Raw genomic sequence first — 12,270 nt, forward strand, 5'->3', positions numbered from 1 at the left:
CTCCCGGTTAACAGCCAAGCGCGCTGGCCAATTGCGCCACAGAGACATCCAGCCCAGTCGAAAAAATATTTGCGACTTGACAATCCGCAACATCTTTTTTTTTTTAAAGCGAGCCAGCAACATTCGAAAGTTCAGCCCCTGTCCAATCAACTGTGTTTAATGGAGAGCGAGGGCATCAATCTTTCTACCTTTGAGCTAAATCCCCTGTACCAATGTAGCTATAAAAAAACTGGAAGTCTTTCAATCAATCGACTCTCGCCAATTTATTGCGCACTCAATATACTGCAGTTAATCTGGATATTGAGGAAAAATTGCAAGATAATGTTATTTGACATAATGCCGATGTATTTGCTTACTTTTTCAAGCACACTTGGCAATAAACCTCGTTCAGCAGTGCCTTTTATCAGATAGTAAAGCGCGCAGACGTTCCATTGTAAAAAACAAAAATGTTCTCTCACCATTAGCGACTCTAGTGGGACTCAACCCACAACCTTTGAAAGCCCTTGCAAATAATGCCTAGAAGTCCAATGTGCTATCCATTGCGCCACAGAGCCCATACATCCTTGCGTGATGCTCATTTCCACAAACGCAAAACACGGTTTTCATCCAAAATGGGTCTACGTCTGTCATTCCTTGCCAACAAACTGAGAATCAAAAAGTGAAAAGAGTGCAGTTAATCTGTGTGTGCAGGGATACTTTTCCATCTCTTATTCCAATTTGTAACAGCAGCGCATTTTCTGTCATTGTAAATAATTTGCACGCCTGAATGGACAACTGTAACCCTCTCCATAGCCCGGTATACATTATATCTCAACAGGAACATCCATCTCCGTGACAATAAAACAGCAGAACCTTGGCCCATCTTCAAAGGACTCTTGGCCGCACACCTCCGACACCTCCACATGGCAGCAGAGCACCGGTTCATCACCCACCTCATCCCCCACAACACCCTGATCCACCTTATACCCTCTGGAAACCTGGACATCATCTTCTGACCCCGGCATCACCCCCCCATCCACGGCATCACCCCCCATCACTGAAGAAAGTTTGAAGAATGATTGTGTGTTTGATTTTCTGTAATTTTTTGTCTCTTCTCCCCCTGCCCTTGTGTATCCCATTCCCTTGCACTTGTGTGTGATGTTTGTCTGTACAATTATGTAAATATATGTAAATACTTGTAAGATGTTTTTGATAATAAAAGATAAAAAAAATAAAATAATGGACAACTGAGTAGTAGTAGTAGGTTTGAGATGGGCCGGTAATTATTTAGCACTGTGGCATCAAGACTGCTCTTCTTTAAGAGAGGCTTAATGACCGCAGTTTTAAGGCTCTTGGGAATATTCCAGATCCAAGCGACATGTTGACTTTTTGAGTGATTGGAGCCAACAGACTGCTCACCGTAGACTTTAAAAATCTGGTAGACAATGCATAAAGGCAGCATGTAGTGGAACTCAGACTTGTGGTGATCTCTTGGACAGTTTTGTCAGCCAAAAATGCAAAATGGGTTAACTCCAGTTGTCTAGCTGGCTGCGTGCTTGTTATCTGCAAATAATGGTATTTTTAATGTTCTGAACTGAGTCTTGCAAAGAAGACTGCAAACTCATTGCACCTGGAGAAATACAGAAACCATCAGACAAAGTAACATTTACCACACTGTAATTTGAAATGTTAACCCGCTTTGTCATTAGCAGGTCCAGAGTGTGCCCTTTGCCCTTGGTGGGGCCACTCAGGTGCTGAGTAAGACCAAAGCTTCTGAGGACAGCGCCAAGCTCTTTAGAAGAAGACGAGGTTGAGCGGGGCGTGAAGGAAGGAAGGAACAGTCACTCACGTACGGGAAACTCCTACCAAGCAGTGGCCAGCATATAGCACACTGGGATTCTGTGGTAATTGAACCAAGTTTAGCAGTTCCTTTCATCAGTTAATAACACAAGCAGGCTTTCCTATTTACCAATGTAGATAACAGGGGTTACAACAGTGACTCTGGTGGGTCTCGAACTCACAGCCTTTGAATGCCTTTGCAACTTTTGTCTGATTCCCCTTTTTCACAAAAGCAAAACAGTCATCCCAAAACGGTCTACATCAATCATTCCTTACCATCAAACTGAGAAACAAGGAGTGAAAAGAGTGCATTTACTCTGTTTATTCAGGGATACTGTTCAATCTATAATTGCAAAATAGCTCTTTCAGGTGATATGTTTTTCTGTACATGTAAACAACTGATTTGCTTGAAAGGCTATCATGAAGGCACTGCTGGGATTTACTAGACAGGCACTTTGACCAACTTAGCCACAGCGCCTCTAAAATGTTACTCCAACCTGTTTCAGGTAGATATTCAGCAAACAATGTTACCTCGTGGATTTTGCCTGCGATAGCTCTTCCAAAATAGCTTGTCGTCCCTGGGTGGGCTCGAACCACCAACCTCCCGGTTAACAGCCGAGCGCGCTGGCCAATTGCGCCACAGAGACATCCAGCCCAGTCGAAAAAATATTTGCGACTTGACAAGCCGCAACATCTTTTTTTTTTTTAAAGCGAGCCAGCAACATTCGAAAGTTCAGCCCCTGTCCAATCAACTGTGTTTAATGGAGAGCGAGGGCATCAATCTTTCTACCTTTGAGCTAAATCCCCTGTACCAATGTAGCTATAAAAAAAACTGGAAGTCTTTCAATCAATCGACTCTCGCCAATTTATTGCGCACTCAATATACTGCAGTTAATCTGGATATTGAGGAAAAATTGCAAGATAATGTTATTTGACATAATGCCGATGTATTTGCTTACTTTTTCAAGCACACTTGGCAATAAACCTCGTTCAGCAGTGCCTTTTATCAGATAGTAAAGCGCGCAGACGTTCCATTGTAAAAAACAAAAATGTTCTCTCACCATTAGCGACTCTAGTGGGACTCAACCTACAACCTTTGAAAGCCCTTGCAACTAATGCCTAGAAGTCCAATGCGCTATCCATTGCGCCACAGAGCCCATACATCCTTGCGTGATGCTCATTTCCACAAACGCAAAACACGGTTTTCATCCAAAATGGGTCTACGTCAGTCATTCCTTGCCAACAAACTGAGAATCAAAAAGTGAAAAGAGTGCAGTTAATCTGTGTGTGCAGGGATACTTTTCCATCTCTTATTCCAATTTGTAACAGCAGCGCATTTTCTGTCATTGTAAATAATTTGCACGCCTGAATGGACAACTGTAACCCTCTCCATAGCCCGGTATACATTATATCTCAACAGGAACATCCATCTCCGTGACAATAAAACAGCAGAACCTTGGCCCATCTTCAAAGGACTCTTGGCCGCACACCTCCGACACCTCCACATGGCAGCAGAGCACCGGTTCATCACCCACCTCATCCCCCACAACACCCTGATCCACCTTATACCCTCTGGAAACCTGGACATCATCTTCTGACCCCGGCATCAACCCCCATCCACGGCATCACCCCCCATCACTGAAGAAAGTTTGAAGAATGATTGTGTGTTTGATTTTCTGTATTTTTTTGTCTCTTCTCCCCCTGCCCTTGTGTATCCCATTCCCTTGCACTTGTGTGTGATGTTTGTCTGTACAATTATGTAAATATATGTAAATACTTGTAAGATGTTTTTGATAATAAAAGATAAAAAAAAAAAAAATAATGGACAACTGAGTAGTAGTAGTAGGTTTGAGATGGGCCGGTAATTATTTAGCACTGTGGCATCAAGACTGCTCTTCTTTAAGAGAGGCTTAATGACCGCAGTTTTAAGGCTCTTGGGAATATTCCAGATCCAAGCGACATGTTGACTTTTTGAGTGATTGGAGCCAACAGACTGCTCACCGTAGACTTTAAAAATCTGGTAGACAATGCATAAAGGCAGCATGTAGTGGAACTCAGACTTGTGGTGATCTCTTGGACAGATTTGTCAGCCAAAAATGCAAAATGGGTTAACTCCAGTTGTCTAGCTGGCTGCGTGCTTGTTATCTGCAAATAATGGTATTTTTAATGTTCTGAACTGAGTCTTGCAAAGAAGACTGCAAACTCATTGCACCTGGAGAAATACAGAAACCATCAGACAAAGTAACATTTACCACACTGTAATTTGAAATGTTAACCCGCTTTGTCATTAGCAGGTCCAGAGTGTGCCCTTTGCCCTTGGTGGGGCCACTCAGGTGCGGAGTAAGACCAAAGCTTCTGAGGACAGCGCCAAGCTCTTTAGAAGAAGACGAGGTTGAGCGGGGCGTGAAGGAAGGAAGGAACAGTCACTCACGTACGGGAAACTCCTACCAAGCAGTGGCCAGCCTATAGCACACTGGGATTCTGTGGTAATTGAACCAAGTTTAGCAGTTCCTTTCATCAGTTAATAACACAAGCAGGCTTTCCTATTTACCAATGTAGATAACAGGGGTTACAACAGTGACTCTGGTGGGTCTCGAACTCACAGCCTTTGAATGCCTTTGCAACTTTTGTCTGATTCCCCTTTTTCACAAAAGAAAACAGTCATCCGAAAACGGTCTACATCAATCATTCCTTACCATCAAACTGAGAAACAAGGAGTGAAAAGAGTGCATTTACTCTGTTTATTCAGGGATACTGTTCAATCTCTAATTGCAAAATAGCTCTTTCGGGTGATATGTTTTTCTGTACATGTAAACAACTGATTTGCTTGAAAGGCTATCATGAAAGCACTGCTGGGATTTACTAGACAGGCACTTTGACCAACTAAGCCACAGCGCCTCTAAAGTGTTACTCCAACCTGTTTCAGGTAGATATTCAGCAAACAATGTTACCCCGTGGATTTTGGCTGCGATAGCTCTTCCAAAATAGCTTCTCGTCCCTGGGTGGGCTCAAACCACCAACCTCCCGGTCAACAGCCGAGCGCGCTGGCCAATTGCACCACAGAGACATCCAGCCTAGGCAATAAAATATTTGCGACTCGACAAGCCGCAACATCTTTTTTTTTTTAAAGCGAGCCAGCAACATTCGAAAGTTCAGCCCCTGTCCAATCAACTGTGTTTAATGGAGAGCGAGGGCATCAATCTTTCTACCTTTGAGCTAAATCCCCTGTACCAATGTAGCTATAAAAAAAACTGGAAGTCTTTCAATCAATCGACTCTCGCCAATTTATTGCGCACTCAATATACTGCAGTTAATCTGGATATTGAGGAAAAATTGCAAGATAATCTTATTTGACATAATGCCGATGTATTTGCTTACTTTTTCAAGCACACTTGGCAATAAACCTCGTTCAGCAGTGCCTTTTATCAGATAGTAAAGCGCGCAGACGTTCCATTGTAAAAAACAAAAATGTTCTCTCACCATTAGCGACCCTAGTGGGACTCAACCCACAACCTTTGAAAGCCCTTGCAACTAATGCCTAGAAGTCCAATGCGCTATCCATTGCGCCACAGAGCCCATACATCCTTGCGTGATGCTCATTTCCACAAACGCAAAACACGGTTTTCATCCAAAATGGGTCTACGTCAGTCATTCCTTGCCAACAAACTGAGAATCAAAAAGTGAAAAGAGTGCAGTTAATCTGTGTGTGCAGGGATACTTTTCCATCTCTTATTCCAATTTGTAACAGCAGCGCATTTTCTGTCATTGTAAATAATTTGCACGCCTGAATGGACAACTGTAACCCTCTCCATAGCCCGGTATACATTATATCTCAACAGGAACATCCATCTCCGTGACAATAAAACAGCAGAACCTTGGCCCATCTTCAAAGGACTCTTGGCCGCACACCTCCGACACCTCCACATGGCAGCAGAGCACCGGTTCATCACCCACCTCATCCCCCACAACACCCTGATCCACCTTATACCCTCTGGAAACCTGGACATCATCTTCTGACCCCGGCATCACCCCCCCATCCACGGCATCACCCCCCATCACTGAAGAAAGTTTGAAGAATGATTGTGTGTTTGACTTTCTGTAATTTTTTGTCTCTTCTCCCCCTGCCCTTGTGTATCCCATTCCCTTGCACTTGTGTGTGATGTTTGTCTGTACAATTATGTAAATATATGTAAATACTTGTAAGATGTTTTTGATAATAAAAGATAAAAAAAAAAAAAAATAATGGACAACTGAGTAGTAGTAGTAGGTTTGAGATGGGCCGGTAATTATTTAGCACTGTGGCATCAAGACTGCTCTTCTTTAAGAGAGGCTTAATGACCGCAGTTTTAAGGCTCTTGGGAATATTCCAGATCCAAGCGACATGTTGACTTTTTGAGTGATTGGAGCCAACAGACTGCTCACCGTAGACTTTAAAAATCTGGTAGACAATGCATAAAGGCAGCATGTAGTGGAACTCAGACTTGTGGTGATCTCTTGGACAGTTTTGTCAGCCAAAAATGCAAAATGGGTTAACTCCAGTTGTCTAACTGGCTGCGTGCTTGTTATCTGCAAATAATGGTATTTCTAATGTTCTGAACTGAGTCTTGCAAAGAAGACTGCAAACTCATTGCACCTGGAGAAATACAGAAACCATCAGACAAAGTAACATTTACCACACTGTAATTTGAAATGTTAACCCGCTTTGTCATTAGCAGGTCCAGAGTGTGCCCTTTGCCCTTGGTGGGGCCACTCAGGTGCGGAGTAAGACCAAAGCTTCTGAGGACAGCGCCAAGCTCTTTAGAAGAAGACGAGGTTGAGCGGGGCGTGAAGGAAGGAAGGAACAGTCACTCACGTACGGGAAACTCCTACCAAGCAGTGGCCAGCCTATAGCACACTGGGATTCTGTGGTAATTGAACCAAGTTTAGCAGTTCCTTTCATCAGTTAATAACACAAGCAGGCTTTCCTATTTACCAATGTAGATAACAGGGGTTACAACAGTGACTCTGGTGGGTCTCGAACTCACAGCCTTTGAATGCCTTTGCAACTTTTGTCTGATTCCCCTTTTTCACAAAAGCAAAACAGTCATCCGAAAACGGTCTACATCAATCATTCCTTACCATCAAACTGAGAAACAAGGAGTGAAAAGAGTGCATTTACTCTGTTTATTCAGGGATACTGTTCAATCTATAATTTCAAAATGGCTCTTTCAGGTGATATGTTTTTCTGTACATGTAAACAACTGATTTGCTTGAAAGGCTATCATGAAAGCACTGCTGGGATTTACTAGACAGGCACTTTGACCAACTAAGCCACAGCGCCTCTAAAATGTTACTCCAACCTGTTTCAGGTAGATATTCAGCAAACAATGTTACCTCGTGGATTTTGCCTGCGATAGCTCTTCCAAAATAGCTTGTCGTCCCTGGGTGGGCTCGAACCACCAACCTCCCGGTTAACAGCCAAGCGCGCTGGCCAATTGCGCCACAGAGACATCCAGCCCAATCGAAAAAATATTTGCGACTTGACAAGCCGCAACATCTTTTTTTTTTTAAAGCGAGCCAGCAACATTCGAAAGTTCAGCCCCTGTCCAATCAACTGTGTTTAATGGAGAGCGAGGGCATCAATCTTTCTACCTTTGAGCTAAATCCCCTGTACCAATGTAGCTATAAAAAAACTGGAAGTCTTTCAATCAATCGACTCTCGCCAATTTATTGCGCACTCAATATACTGCAGTTAATCTGGATATTGAGGAAAAATTGCAAGATAATGTTATTTGACATAATGCCGATGTATTTGCTTACTTTTTCAAGCACACTTGGCAATAAACCTCGTTCAGCAGTGCCTTTTATCAGATAGTAAAGCGCGCAGACGTTCCATTGTAAAAAACAAAAATGTTCTCTCACCATTAGCGACTCTAGTGGGACTCAACCCACAACCTTTGAAAGCCCTTGCAACTAATGCCTAGAAGTCCAATGCACTATCCATTGCGCCACAGAGCCCATACATCCTTGCGTGATGCTCATTTCCACAAACGCAAAACACGGTTTTCATCCAAAATGGGTCTACGTCAGTCATTCCTTGCCAACAAACTGAGAATCAAAAAGTGAAAAGAGTGCAGTTAATCTGTGTGTGCAGGGATACTTTTCCATCTCTTATTCCAATTTGTAACAGCAGCGCATTTTCTGTCATTGTAAATAATTTGCACGCCTGAATGGACAACTGTAACCCTCTCCATAGCCCGGTATACATTATATCTCAACAGGAACATCCATCTCCGTGACAATAAAACAGCAGAACCTTGGCCCATCTTCAAAGGACTCTTGGCCGCACACCTCCGACACCTCCACATGGCAGCAGAGCACCGGTTCATCACCCACCTCATCCCCCACAACACCCTGATCCACCTTATACCCTCTGGAAACCTGGACATCATCTTCTGACCCCGGCATCACCCCCCCCATCCACGGCATCACCCCCCATCACTGAAGAAAGTTTGAAGAATGATTGTGTGTTTGATTTTCTGTATTTTTTTGTCTCTTCTCCCCCTGCCCTTGTGTATCCCATTCCCTTGCACTTGTGTGTGATGTTTGTCTGTACAATTATGTAAATATATGTAAATACTTGTAAGATGTTTTTGATAATAAAAGATAAAATAAAATAAAATAATGGACAACTGAGTAATAGTAGTAGGTTTGAGATGGGCCGGTAATTATTTAGCACTGTGGCATCAAGACTGCTCTTCTTTAAGAGAGGCTTAATGACCGCAGTTTTAAGGCTCTTGGGAATATTCCAGATCCAAGCGACATGTTGACTTTTTGAGTGATTGGAGCCAACAGACTGCTCACCGTAGACTTTAAAAATCTGGTAGACAATGCATAAAGGCAGCATGTAGTGGAACTCAGACTTGTGGTGATCTCTTGGACAGTTTTGTCAGCCAAAAATGCAAAATGGGTTAACTCCAGTTGTCTAGCTGGCTGCGTGCTTGTTATCTGCAAATAATGGTATTTCTAATGTTCTGAACTGAGTCTTGCAAACAAGACTGCAAACTCATTGCACCTGGAGAAATACAGAAACCATCAGACAAAGTAACATTTACCACACTGTAATTTGAAATGTTAACCCGCTTTGTCATTAGCAGGTCCAGAGTGTGCCCTTTGCCCTTGGTGGGGCCACTCAGGTGCGGAGTAAGACCAAAGCTTCTGAGGACAGCGCCAAGCTCTTTAGAAGAAGACGAGGTTGAGTGGGGCGTGAAGGAAGGAAGGAACAGTCACTCACGTACGGGAAACTCCTACCAAGCAGTGGCCAGCATATAGCACACTGGGATTCTGTGGTAATTGAACCAAGTTTAGCAGTTCCTTTCATCAGTTAATAACACAAGCAGGCTTTCCTATTTACCAATGTAGATAACAGGGGTTACAACAGTGACTCTGGTGGGTCTCGAACTCACAGCCTTTGAATGCCTTTGCAACTTTTGTCTGATTCCCCTTTTTCACAAAAGCAAAACAGTCATCCGAAAACGGTCTACATCAATCATTCCTTACCATCAAACTGAGAAACAAGGAGTGAAAAGAGTGCATTTACTCTGTTTATTCAGGGATACTGTTCAATCTATAATTGCAAAATAGCTCTTTCAGGTGATATGTTTTTCTGTACATGTAAACAACTGATTTGCTTGAAAGGCTATCATGAAGGCACTGCTGGGATTTACTAGACAGGCACTTTGACCAACTAAGCCACAGCGCCTCTAAAATGTTACTCCAACCTGTTTCAGGTAGATATTCAGCAAACAATGTTACCTCGTGGATTTTGCCTGCGATAGCTCTTCCAAAATAGCTTTTCGTCCCTGGGTGGACTCGAACCACCAACCTCCCGGTTAACAGCCGAGCGCGCTGGCCAATTGCACCACAGAGACATCCAGCCCAGTCAAAAAATATTTGCGATTTGACAAGCTGCAACATCTTTTTTTTTTTAAAGCGAGCCAGCAACATTCGAAAGTTCAGCCCCTGTCCAATCAACTGTGTTTAATGGAGAGCGAGGGCATCAATCTTTCTACCTTTGAGCTAAATCCCCTGTACCAATGTAGCTATAAAAAAAACTGGAAGTCTTTCAATCAATCGACTCTCGCCAATTTATTGCGCACTCAATATACTGCAGTTAATCTGGATATTGAGGAAAAATTGCAAGATAATGTTATTTGACATAATGCCGATGTATTTGCTTACTTTTTCAAGCACACTTGGCAATAAACCTCGTTCAGCAGTGCCTTTTATCAGATAGTAAAGCGCGCAGACGTTCCATTGTAAAAAACAAAAATGTTCTCTCACCATTAGCGACTCTAGTGGGACTCAACCCACAACCTTTGAAAGCCCTTGCAACTAATGCCTAGAAGTCCAATGCGCTATCCATTGCGCCACAGAGCCCATACATCCTTGCGTGATGCTCATTTCCACAAACGCAAAACACGGTTTTCATCCAAAATGGGTCTACGTCAGTCATTCCTTGCCAACAAACTGAGAATCAAAAAGTGAAAAGAGTGCAGTTAATCTGTGTGTGCAGGGATACTTTTCCATCTCTTATTCCAATTTGTAACAGCAGCGCATTTTCTGTCATTGTAAATAATTTGCACGCCTGAATGGACAACTGTAACCCTCTCCATAGCCCGGTATACATTATATCTCAACAGGAACATCCATCTCCGTGACAATAAAACAGCAGAACCTTGGCCCATCTTCAAAGGACTCTTGGCCGCACACCTCCGACACCTCCACATGGCAGCAGAGCACCGGTTCATCACCCACCTCATCCCCCACAACACCCTGATCCACCTTATACCCTCTGGAAACCTGGACATCATCTTCTGACCCCGGCATCACCCCCCCATCCACGGCATCACCCCCCATCACTGAAGAAAGTTTGAAGAATGATTGTGTGTTTGACTTTCTGTAATTTTTTTTCTCTTCTCCCCCTGCCCTTGTGTATCCCATTCCCTTGCACTTGTGTGTGATGTTTGTCTGTACAATTATGTAAATATATGTAAATACTTGTAAGATGTTTTTGATAATAAAAGATAAAAAAAAAAAAAAATAATGGACAACTGAGTAGTAGTAGTAGGTTTGAGATGGGCCGGTAATTATTTAGCACTGTGGCATCAAGACTGCTCTTCTTTAAGAGAGGCTTAATGACCGCAGTTTTAAGGCTCTTGGGAATATTCCAGATCCAAGCGACATGTTGACTTTTTGAGTGATTGGAGCCAACAGACTGCTCACCGTAGACTTTAAAAATCTGGTAGACAATGCATAAAGGCAGCATGTAGTGGAACTCAGACTTGTGGCGATCTCTTGGACAGTTTTGTCAGCCAAAAATGCAAAATGGGTTAACTCCAGTTGTCTAGCTGGCTGCGTGCTTGTTATCTGCAAATAATGGTATTTTTAATGTTCTGAACTGAGTCTTGCAAAGAAGACTGGAAACTCATTGCACCTGGAGAAATACAGAAACCATCAGACAAAGTAACATTTACCACACTGTAATTTGAAATGTTAACCCGCTTTGTCATTAGCAGGTCCAGAGTGTGCCCTTTGCCCTTGGTGGGGCCACTCAGGTGCTGAGTAAGACCAAAGCTTCTGAGGACAGCGCCAAGCTCTTTAGAAGAAGACGAGGTTGAGCGGGGCGTGAAGGAAGGAAGGAACAGTCACTCACGTACGGGAAACTCCTACCAAGCAGTGGCCAGCCTATAGCACACTGGGATTCTGTGGTAATTGAACCAAGTTTAGCAGTTCCTTTCATCAGTTAATAACACAAGCAGGCTTTCCTATTTACCAATGTAGATAACAGGGGTTACAACAGTGACTCTGGTGGGTCTCGAACTCACAGCCTTTGAATGCCTTTGCAACTTTTGTCTGATTCCCCTTTTTCACAAAAGCAAAACAGTCATCCGAAAACGGTCTACATCAATCATTCCTTACCATCAAACTGAGAAACAAGGAGTGAAAAGAGTGCATTTACTCTGTTTATTCAGGGATACTGTTCAATCTATAATTTCAAAATGGCTCTTTCAGGTGATATGTTTTTCTGTACATGTAAACAACTGATTTGCTTGAAAGGCTATCATGAAGGCACTGCTGGGATTTACTAGACAGGCACTTTGACCAACTAAGCCACAGCGCCTCTAAAATGTTACTCCAACCTGTTTCAGGTAGATATTCAGCAAACAATGTTACCTCGTGGATTTTGCCTGCGATAGCTCTTCCAAAATAGCTTGTCGTCCCTGGGTGGGCTCAAACCACCAACCTCCCGGTTAACAGCCGAGCGCGCTGGCCAATTGCGCCACAGAGACATCCAGCCCAGTCGAAAAAATATTTGCGATTTGACAAGCCGCAACATCTTTTTTTTTTTAAAGCGAGCCAGCAACATTCGAAAGTTCAGCCCCTGTCCAATCAACTGTGTTTAATGGAGAG

At 43.1% G+C, this 12,270-nt stretch overlaps 1 non-coding gene across 1 annotated transcript; it reads right to left on the minus strand.

The window, feature by feature from the left end:
- Positions 1–2,391: 2,391 nt before the first annotated feature.
- On the minus strand, positions 2,392–2,465 carry trnan-guu (transfer RNA asparagine (anticodon GUU)). The gene has a single exon. It is a non-coding gene; the product is annotated as a tRNA-Asn (tRNA).
- Positions 2,466–12,270: the final 9,805 nt, after the last annotated feature.

The sequence above is a fragment of the Eucyclogobius newberryi genome, unplaced genomic scaffold, assembly GCF_026437365.1.
Source record: "Eucyclogobius newberryi isolate DKJ021-1_F unplaced genomic scaffold, fEucNew1.0.hap1 SCAF_142, whole genome shotgun sequence".
NCBI classification, from domain to species: Eukaryota; Metazoa; Chordata; class Actinopteri; order Gobiiformes; family Gobiidae; genus Eucyclogobius; species Eucyclogobius newberryi.